Here is an 11,007-nt window from a genome sequence, read left to right as displayed (position 1 = left end):
GGTGCTTTTCCTGTCTAAACCACATCCTCCAAGGTCTGCATCTGAGTAGGCTTGAACGAAGAAACCTGAGTTTGATGGGTACCATAGACCGAGGGAGGTGGTTCGTTTCAGATACCGGAGTATGTTTTTCATTGCAAGCATATGTGGTTCACGAGGATTCGCCTGAAACCTAGCACAATAACACACAGAAAACATTATATCAGGCCTGCTAGCGGTGAGGTACGTTAAGGAACCAATCATCTGGCGGTATAACGTAATATCGACTGTCGGTTTTTCCAAGGATGGTGTGAGTTTGGTGCCGAACGCCATTGGAACTTTGACCTTTGAGTCTCCCATCATGCCGAATTTAGCAAGAAGAGTCTTGGTGTATGCTTCCTGGTTGATAAAGATGCCTTCGGGTCCCTGTCTAATATTTAAACCAAGGAAAAAGTTAATCGGACCCATTGAGCTCATTTCAAATTTAGTCTCCATCAGCTTTCTGAATTCAGCTGTAAGCTAGGATTCGTTGAGCCAAAGATGATATCATCGACGTAGATTTAAACTATCATAAGGTGGTTACCTTCCTTCTTACGAAAGAAGGTTGGGTCAACCGAACCTTGTTTGAATTTTGACATCTTTAAGAACTTAGTTAGCGTTTCATACCATGCCCTAGGTGCTTGTTTCAGACCGTAAACCGCTTTGTCCAGAATATAACAGTGATTTGGGTACTTTTCATTCACAAAACCAGGAGGTTGCTCCACGTAAACTGTTTCTTTAAGTTCTCCATTCAGAAAGGCGCATTTAACGTCCATTTGGTAGACCTTGAAGTTCTTGTGTGCAGCATAGGCCAGAAATATTTGAACAGATTCCAGCCTGGCTACCGGAGCAAAATTTTCTTCGTAATCAATTCCTTCTTCCTGGCAGTATCCTTTCACCACGAGACGAGCTTTATTTCGAATTACATTACCTTCCTTGTCCATTTTGTTTCTGAAAACCCATTTGAGACCAACGACTGAGGCATCTTTAGGAGTTGGAATAAGGCGCCATACCTTGTTTCTTTCAAACTCATTGAGTTCATCTTGCATGGCTTGTACCCAATCGGAATGATCAAGAGCTGTGTTAACAGTCTTTGGCTCAACTTTGGATACGAAAGAATTATACATGCAGAATTCTACTTTGGAGAATAGAGATGATTGCTTTGCCTTCAGTTGGTATCGGGTCAGGACCTTTTCAGAGACATTACCCACTATTTGAGATACAGGATGATCTCTGGTCCATTTAATAAGAGGAGGATAATTTGGATCATAAGATGGATCCAATTCGGCATTGACCATTTCTTCCGTTTCAGATTGACTGCCGTCATCGAAAAACATGTCGGAATTCTCCCCCTCGACTGATGAATCTCTTTGGTATTCAGGTTGGTTCATACCTTCGGGTGCAACAGAACTCTCAGGTGTGGCTGGACTTTCTGGTGCTACAGGACTTCCGGGTGTAGCAGAGCTTTCGGGTGCTACAGGACTTTCGGGTGTAGCAGAAATAGAATTCTCCCCCTGAAAGTGTGAGTTCGGTTGATTTGAAGAAAATGGATTCTCCCCCTCAACTAAAGTACCTTGCTGAGGAGGTTCGTTTGAAACTTGTTCTCCTTCACCCATTTGTTTGGCTGCATCTTCGATGATTTGCTTCAGATGATTGATTTTGTTGTCTGTTGCCTTGGCTTCCGAGAGAGTAGCTTTCTCAGGTTCATCGAATAAGTCCACAAACTGATCGAACAAATTAGCAATCGTGATCGTGACTTGACCTGTTTGAGAGAAAATCTCTACAATTGTTTCTTCAGTAGCCTCTAGCTTCTTGACGTAGTTATCATCGAAAGTCACATAATATGTTTCTTCAATCTTCCTAGAACGCTTATTTAAGACCCGGTATGCTTTTGAAGTAAGAGAATATCCCAGAAAAATTCCTTCATCAGCTTTAACGTCAAACTTGTTACGATGTTCTTTGGAGTTGAAGATGAAACATCGTGAGCCGAACACATGGAAAAATTTTACGTTCGGCTTCCTGTTATTGATGATCTCATAAGGTGTAAGAGAGAAACGCTTGTTGAGATAAGACCTATTCTGTGTAAAACATGCTGCAGCAATAGCATCAGCCCAGAAATATAACGGAAGAGAAGCAAAACTTAGCATAGTTCGGGCCGCCTCACACAAGGATCGGTTTCGTCTTTCGACAATTCCGTTCTGTTGAGGTGTGTAGGGGGCTGAGAAGTTGTGACTGGTTCCTTTTTCTACCAAAAACTCTTCAAATTCTTTGTTCTTGAACTCCAGTCCATTGTCGCTCCTAATGTTGCGAACGACTTTTCTCAGTTGCACTTCAACCTGCTTGATAAACATCTTTAGCTTAGGAGTCGCCTCAGATTTGTGCTTCAGAAAGAACACCCATGTAAAACGTGAGAAATCATCCACAATAACAAGAATATACTTGCTACTGCCAATGCTTTCGATTGATGATGGACCACACAAGTCAATGTGAAGCAACTCAAGTGGTTTAACAACTTTTGTGTTTATGATGGATGGGTGACTTTGACGACTTTGTTTCCCCATTTCACATGCAGCGCACAAGTGTTCTCGATCAAACTTGAGCAATGGAAGACCCCGAACATGACCTCCAGTAACAAGCTTGTTGATGTCTTTGAAGTTGAGATATGAGAGCCTTCGATGCCACAACCAGCTTTCGTCAGAATGAGCTTTGGACAAAAGACATATAGCTGGATTTCCTTTGATTGGTTTGAGATTGAGAGGAACCATTTCGCCTTTTCGGTCTGATTTGAGAATGACCTTGTTGGGTTTCTTCTCTATAATCTCTGAACCTTCGTCGTCGAATGAAACCTTAAGACCGGTACCGCCCACCAGTTGAGATACACTGATGAGATTATGCTGCAACCCTTCAACGTACGCCACCTTTCTTATTGTAAAGTCTCCATTGGTTATCATCACATAACCCTTTATCGTTCCATAAGAGTTGTTGCCGAACTTGACATTCCCACCATTTTGAAGAGATCGAAACTCCCTTAGTTCTTCCTTCCTTCCTGTCATGTGACGTGAGCAACCACTGTCAATGTACCATTCTTCGTCAAACTGCTCGTCACTTATAACCTACAAAAATTAAGTAGATTTAGGAACCCAAAGTTTCTAGGGTCCACGTGAGCCTTTCACAGGAACAGGAATAGTAAGAGAAACATCAACAAGATATGTTCTTTTTATTAATGTTGTTTCATCTTTCCTCTTAATAGTGAAAACTTTGATTTTGTTAGGGTTAGCTACAGACGTTTTGGTTTTAGATTTTGGTGTTTGGGTATTAGACTGCTTTCGGTCATCCTTGACTGAGGAAATCTTTGATTTTTCTTTCATGTTCGTTGATGATTTTGAGTTTTGTGCAGGAACAAAATTGGGTTTAGAAAAGGATTGAGAATGAGAGGAATCAGAACGAGTGAATTTAGACTGGGAGTTTTTTCTGACTTGAGGTTCTAAATGACCCTTTTGTTTTTGGTCATTTGAGGGACCGAACCTGGACCTTCGATAGCTTTAGCCTTCGGGACCGAACCTATCCTTTCGGTTGTTGTTGCTCTCGGGACCGAACCTGTCTTTTCGGTTCTGTTCCTCATGCGGCCCGAAAGTCTTTTTCTCTGACTTTGAATTTTTATCAGGATAAGAGAAATGAGTGTTTTGAGAGCGCCAAAACTGCTTTCGCTCTGAGAGATTCTTTTTGTATCTTAGGTTTCTCTGCTGCTTTTGATTTTTCATTTGTTTCGGTTGTCTATGGATATTAGCTTTTTGTTTCAGCTTCTTGGCAGCCGGTTCACTCTTCATAGATGAGGTTTCGCTTGTAGAGACGACTTCTTCTACAAGTATTTCTTTTGTGCCACTTGTACTTGGCACGTCAAAATTGTCAGGCTTATTCAGCGGCTCTGGAACATATCTTTCTTTGGTTTTCCAGGACGTTCGCTCTGACAGACCAACTGTTTCGTCTGCATTATCTATAGGAGCTGACTAGAAAAACTCATCACAGCCATCTGCGTTATCTTCGTTCACTATGGCAGTGAGTTCGGCTGTTTGATGTTCGGTTACTCCTATGACTTTATATACCTGATTTGGAGTAGTTATAACCTTCTGAAACACAAGAGCTTTTTCTTTAAGGGCCGGAGACTTATTTTTGGACAAACGAGCAAATTCCACAGAATTTTCAGAAATTAGATTTTTGTGATTTTCGGGTTCGCTCTTGACAAACTCAGAACGGTCAACTTCAACCTCTACAGAAATTTCACTCATATCATCGTCCTCATTAAGTTCAGTAGCGTTTTCAACATCAATTTTATTTTCTGAACTTAAACTGGCACTCAATGAGTCAAATTTTTGCATGGTTTTGGTCCTTAGTTTCAGCTTATCGTTTTCATCCAAAAGATTTTTAAGCATGTCCTTATGGTCTTTGGACTTTATAAAAGATTCTATTTTGTCCAGACCGTACATATAAGTAGGATTCACATCATCAGAAGATACAACACTTTCACAGTTATATGCTTCAGCATCGATTTCATCCTCCTTAAACTCAAGGAAGGGTAAAATCATGCGATGTATCTTCTGCCCTATTTCACAATTCAGATGCAGTTGAGTAATGTTAGCATAAAGTCTTTTAGCAATCAAACAAAAAACATTTCTTTGTTTTAACAGTTTGAAATTGTCTCTTTGCAAATAAATGTTTTCATCCTTAGACCTAATCAGTTCCAACTCCTTCTGCTCAATCCACATCCTTCGCTCCTCACTCTTGGATGACACCCTGCTTATTTGGTCAGTTAGGTTAGAATTGGTGACCCGTGTTTGAGTTAAACAACTATCCAGATTTGAGATTCTTGAATTTAAGTTATTTAATTCCTTTTCATATGATTTCTATGGAATTTTGAACGAAATAAAACGAGATTGTACCTTCTTGATCAATTCATCAAGTTCATTGATCTGCACACTGAGAGGTTTTGCTGTGAAGCATAAGTCCTCTCGCTTCTTGGTGTCCTCATTTCCACCATCAGTATTGTATCCCCTCATGTGAGATACGTCAGTCACCATCAGACACTTTCCACTGCTTTCACCACCTCTTGCGACATACGCCTTTCCATGAGAAGGCTTTCTCACCTCATCATCTTCTGAGTCGGTCGACCATACCTGTACGCCACCGAACTCGTCATCCTCTGCCGAACCCTATACAATAAGAGCATTCATAGAAGGATTAGTAGCAGCTTTCTTCCTTTTAATCTCTTCTAGCTTTTTCATCAGGATTGCCTCTTCATCTTTCTCTGCCATTTTCTTCAAAACACAATCTTTGGCATAATGATTCTTTCCTCCACAGTAATAGCAGCTGACACCAGAATCTGCTTCAACCTTCACCTCTTTCTTTGGTTCTTCAGTCTTCGGCTCCTCCCTTACTTTTTCTGAACTGTAGCTTCCCTGCCAATTTCGGTTCTTATTGGTAGGAAACCTCTTCTTGATGAATTTCTTTGGATTGGACACCATCATAGCATAATCTTCTGAAGTTAGATCGTAGTCCTCCAGGTTCAGATCTTCATCTTCTACTGCATTCTTGCTTTTAGACAGGAGGGCCAAGGACCCCAAATTTGAGACCACACTCTTCTCTTGCATCACTATCTTTTCTTGGGATTTCAGAATTCCCACCAGTTTCGCCAGCGAATATGATTTGAACTGTTCGTGAGCTTTAACTGTAGACACAACAACTCTCCATTCGGATCTTAAGCCATTCAAAAAGGTAACCTTCTGTTCAATAAGCTTCCTTTCGATATCATGTTTGATCATCTTGCTAAGAAGATGATTGAAGTGATCAAACGTCTGAGTAACGGACTCATCGGAATTTTGCTTAAATTCTCCAAACTCAGACAAAAGCAAGGTCTGAATAGAGTGCTCCAAATCTTCATCTGTGGAATACAGCTCTCGCAGCCAATCCCAGATTTCTTTAGCGGTACTGCAGGAACTCACCAACCTAAACGTGTCAGATTGAAGAGCGAATCGAATCAGTCTCAATGCTTTGATGTTGCACTGAAACTTCCCCTTTTCGTCCTGAGCGACGTCTTTCACATCCTTTAACAGATCGTTATACTCCTTCTGAGTTTTAATAATTATGGATGTTCCTGAATGAGCAAATGGTCCAGACACAATGGCTTCCCATATCAGATACCCATTATCTTCAGATCCGATTACGTAGTCTTCGAAATGATGCGCCCAAACCTCGTAATCTTGAGTGTAAAGAATTGGAATCTTTGTTGTAGATCCAATACTGTTTGAGATGTTGATAGGATTAGATTGAGAATCGTCCATGCTTGATCGTTTAACATGTTGCAAGATCAGACTTGTAATATGTAATATTAGGGCAAAACGAATAAATAATGAGATACGTCAATTATGGAGTGACGGCTCAATAAATATCAGTTAATGCGGAATAAACCCTAATCACTTCTTTCACAGAAGAGATGTGTATGAATTACATAGCCACCTGCTCTGATACCAATTGATGAGTTTATAAAAACTTCTTGATCGATTAGATCTTATAACAGGAAAATCAAGAAAGCAAAAACAGTAAGACAGAACACAAGAATGAATCTGAATGTTTCGAATGATTCAATTAACTCAATCCTCAGCAGAGCTCGATGAAGAACTTCCGTTGTAGAGGATATTAGGGTTACAAAAGATAAGAACTATGAACGCTATTAAAATCTCTATCCAATCTTACGTTCAAGGATGCATGCAAGCATCTATAAATATTAAACCCTACAAAGTAACTCACGGATGGACAGGCCCATACCGGAGACTAAACTGGACTAACTATCAAGCCCAAGATGCAAAACTAACTGGACCTAACATGAAATATACAACATAACAGTATATATATAAGAATTAAAAATCGGTTTGAACAAACAACTCTGCAAGCTAAAACAGTTTGTAAATAGGTTTTTAATTCTTAAAAGGATATGAATTATGAAACCATTTAAATGAAATCATGAGTTTAAGTACAAGATATTCTTGTACTTTTTGCTTGTATTCCCCCCCTGAAAACATAAAAAAAAAACCATTGAAAAAGGGTAGGGGTATGAACTCACCGAACGCGGAACGTGTCGAATGGGATGCTAAACGTCGAATCGAGGCTTGAATACGAGCGAGGTTCCTATGTAATATTAAATAATACACAAATATATCTAATTAGATTTAAATTCACTAATTAGATACACTTAAACATTCCAAGACGCAAAAACACTCCATATCGAGTGTTTGGAGTGACCCGGGTGACGTTTCTGGACATGAATGGCTAGGATATGGAGTTTACTCTTCAATAGTAAACTCTAAGGAGTGTTCACGGCCCTATACACCCATCCCCGTGAGTTTACGGCCGTAAACTCATGGTGGGTGTTCTTATGAGCTAAATGGCCTTAAATCAAATGAGGGGTGTTGCTAGGTTTGGTTCTAAGGCATTTGAAAGGGGCTAAATCAAACATATGGAGTAATAGATGAGTTTACGACAGTAAACTAAGTGTTTACGGCCGTAAACTCTCACCCACATCATTCTTAAGTGTTTTAAAGGCCAATGATTTATCACAAATGATTCTACTCAATTTTACAAGCCAAGTGGTGAGTTTAGGGCATCAAATGACACATATTTAGGAGTTTACGGCCCTGGAGCATATTCTATGGCCGTAAACTCTCAAATGAAGGGTTTTGGTTATGTTTAAGGCCCCCAAATAATTTTTGGTTGGTTCTAGGATTTATTCCAAGGCTTATGAGGCCAAAAAGGAGTTTACTACCCATGTATATGAGTTTATGGCCCAAGCATGTTCTTGGGCAGTAAAATCATGTTTACTCCTCAAAAATGATATTCAAGGTGTTCTAAGTCCAATCCAATAAGTCCTTAAGCCATATCTAAGCTCCTATGGTGATTTGGATGGGTTTTAAGGCTCAAAAACCCCATTTACATGTGTTCACGGCCTAAGGCTGTTCTAGGGCCGTAAACACATGTTTATGATCCTATTCCATGATTTGAACACAAAAATGAAGGCTAAGAATGTTATACTAGGAGCTAGGATGATTACCTTGGTGTTTTGAGGCTTGAAATGGATGATTTTGGAGCAACAAGTTGGATTTGAGGAGAGAGGTTAAAGAGAGAGTGAAAAGGCTCCAAATGAGTCTTAATTCACTTTAAATATGGTTTGAATTTGATACACGGTGGAATTCTACCCGATACCGATGTTAATCGATGCTTTGGGTCGCACCCGATTAAGTTGTCGTTACCCGATATAAAAGTTTTAACTTAATTGACCTAGTTCAAGGACGAATTTGGAACAATTCGCTTAAGACGAGTTTTATTAACGAAATGGTTACGGCGAGGGAACAAAATTTCGGGTTGTTACAATATACCATCATGTATTCCCAACGTACGTAGCCCAGTCCCAAAACTCCATTAAGAGCTTATTCCATTAAGCCCTTATGCCTAAAACTCATATCCAAGCCCAAAGTGATGTCCTAAGTCATAAAGTTTACAACTTTATGACTTTGCATGGCTATAAAGTGCTTAATGTCCAAAACCCTAAGTTCTTAACCCAATAAGACATCACAACTCTTGTATGGAAGGGATAAAAGAGCCAATATCACATTTTTATGGTTCATAATAGCTCCATAATGGATAAAGTTTCCAGCTTTATCCATTAGAATGGTCCCAACAAACAAGATCTAGTCTTTAAGTCTCAAAGGGACCCAAAAGTGCATTTTTTTCAACTTAATCCATTAAGTCCAAGTCTCCAACCTTCAGATCTGAATCAAAATGGTGTTTAGATGGATAAAGTTTCCAACTTTATCCATAACAAGGTCACAAACTTTCAAGATCTAAACTTTATGCACTTAAAGTGACCAAAATCTCATAACACCCAAAACTACTTAGATCTAACAATTTCATCATCAAGATTCAAACTTTATACCTCTAGAAGAAAGATCAAAGTGAACAAAGTCTGGATCTACAAGCTCTAATGCAACCGACACTTCTTTAATGAGTTCCTTCTTCTCAAAGGTTCACTAAGAGCACTCTAAAACACCTTCTTTTTTCTCACAAGGCTCAATCTAGGGTTAGGGTTTCAAGAGAGGGTGTTGGAGAGGTGGAGGCTGAGAATGGAATTGGTTTGGGGAGAGTTAAGGAGCTTAAATAGGGCTCAAACCACAAAAACAGAGTTTGGATACTGATTGCATACACCCAGCGTACTCAATTTATGCCCAACATACTAGGGATGCCCTAGCACGCACAACGTACATGTTGAGTACGCCCATCATACATTTTGAGTATGCCCAGCGTACGCGGCTCAACCCAAAACCGCCCTAACTTCAAACGAACATAAATTCTTTGTTTCAACTCCGATTTCGACGATCTTTATATCTACGGAAAGGTAATGAGAAGCTCTACAATCCTATCAACTCTCCTTTGCCTTAAAACTTTCCAAACTTAAATCCAAAATTCATAAAAGGCTCAGACTATCACTTTACGGTTATACCCTCGAGCTCCAAAGCACCAAACGAACTCTTGGATCACCTAATCTACATTACCCACATCCAAAGGGGTCTAAATCTCTTTTTCCCCAAGACCCGAAGCCTTATGATAACCGATCTTCGGGTCACGGCCCCGAATTACGAAACGATTCGAAGCAGGGTGTTACAGTGTGACCTTACACTGTCCACTATTTTCACGTTGGATTCCTTCTTCCACATCAGCTCCATTATTATCAAAATCAAAAGAGGTTCTTAAAATTGAACTTCAAGGGTGTTTGTACTCCATCAATAAAGTCTTCCATATTCAAGTAATCAGTTGCTGTAAAATGGGGTGTTTGAACTCCACCAACTATAACAGGTGGTGTTTGAAATTGATCATTTTCTCCTTCAATAAAATCCCTTGTTTGGAATTAATCATAATGGGGTGTTTTATCTACTTCATTACTTGCAACAGTTGGTGTTTGGACCTGATCATTACTCGTTTCATTAGAATCACCTTTTTAAAGTAGATCATTACCCCCTTCACTATCATCCCTTGTTTTAAATTGTTCATTACCTCCTTCAATATAATCCCCTCTTTTGAGTCCTTCCATTCCGACAAAAGCCTTCTACAAGATGAGGGGGTTTAATAATTTCTTGTATCCTAATTTTATTTGGGTTGGGGGACACAAAGTACGTGTGTAAATAGTTTTACCATGCTTAGTATAAGCATCAACTAATTTATGATTACCCATAAATGTACTCAAATGATTAATATCACGGTGACTCGCTAAGGCATACAAACCAATGTCCAAATCTGAAAATGGTTTATTGAAATGATAATATAACAACTTACCCTCCTTAGCACAGTCAAGCGACTCCATTATTTCATCAATGTCGTGAACACAAAATGTATCCATATCCGGCAGATAAATATATATCTAACTTTTCCCTTGATGTATTTTCTATTAGGAAACTTTGTGAACTCTCCACTATAGTGCAACTTGATAGAGAACACTGTCACATGTGCACCTTTGGAGAAACAAAATCTAAGCTTTCTTCTCTTACATTACTAATTAAAATGGATGTAACGAACAAGATAAATTGGTTACCATATGCCGCATCAAGGTCAATTTCATCCATATCGACTCTAATTTGCCATTTAACCATCCTCGCATTCTTCAAAAGAGTTGATCGGAGTAGAAAATGCTTAGATTTTAGGGTTTTCCCCATAGTGATCGTTGTTCTTAGGTGTTTTTGACGTGAAAAAGAAAATGATTGAACTTCTCCAATTGATATTAGGCGCCATGAATTAAAAACACAAAATTGTCCCTAGCATGCCAAGCACGTTGGCTCTTTTAACATGGATGGCTAACGTCATATTCACGAAGGGACCAAGCATGTAAAAAACATCAAATGTCAGGGATGCCCAACATGTAAAACAAAAGAAAGAGATAGAACGTGGAATTTTTTG

The sequence above is a fragment of the Lactuca serriola genome, chromosome 1, assembly GCF_051521515.1.
Source record: "Lactuca serriola cultivar US96UC23 chromosome 1, Lser_US96UC23_V15, whole genome shotgun sequence".
Classification (NCBI taxonomy): domain Eukaryota; kingdom Viridiplantae; phylum Streptophyta; class Magnoliopsida; order Asterales; family Asteraceae; genus Lactuca; species Lactuca serriola.
Note: the sequence above shows the minus strand (reverse complement) of the source record.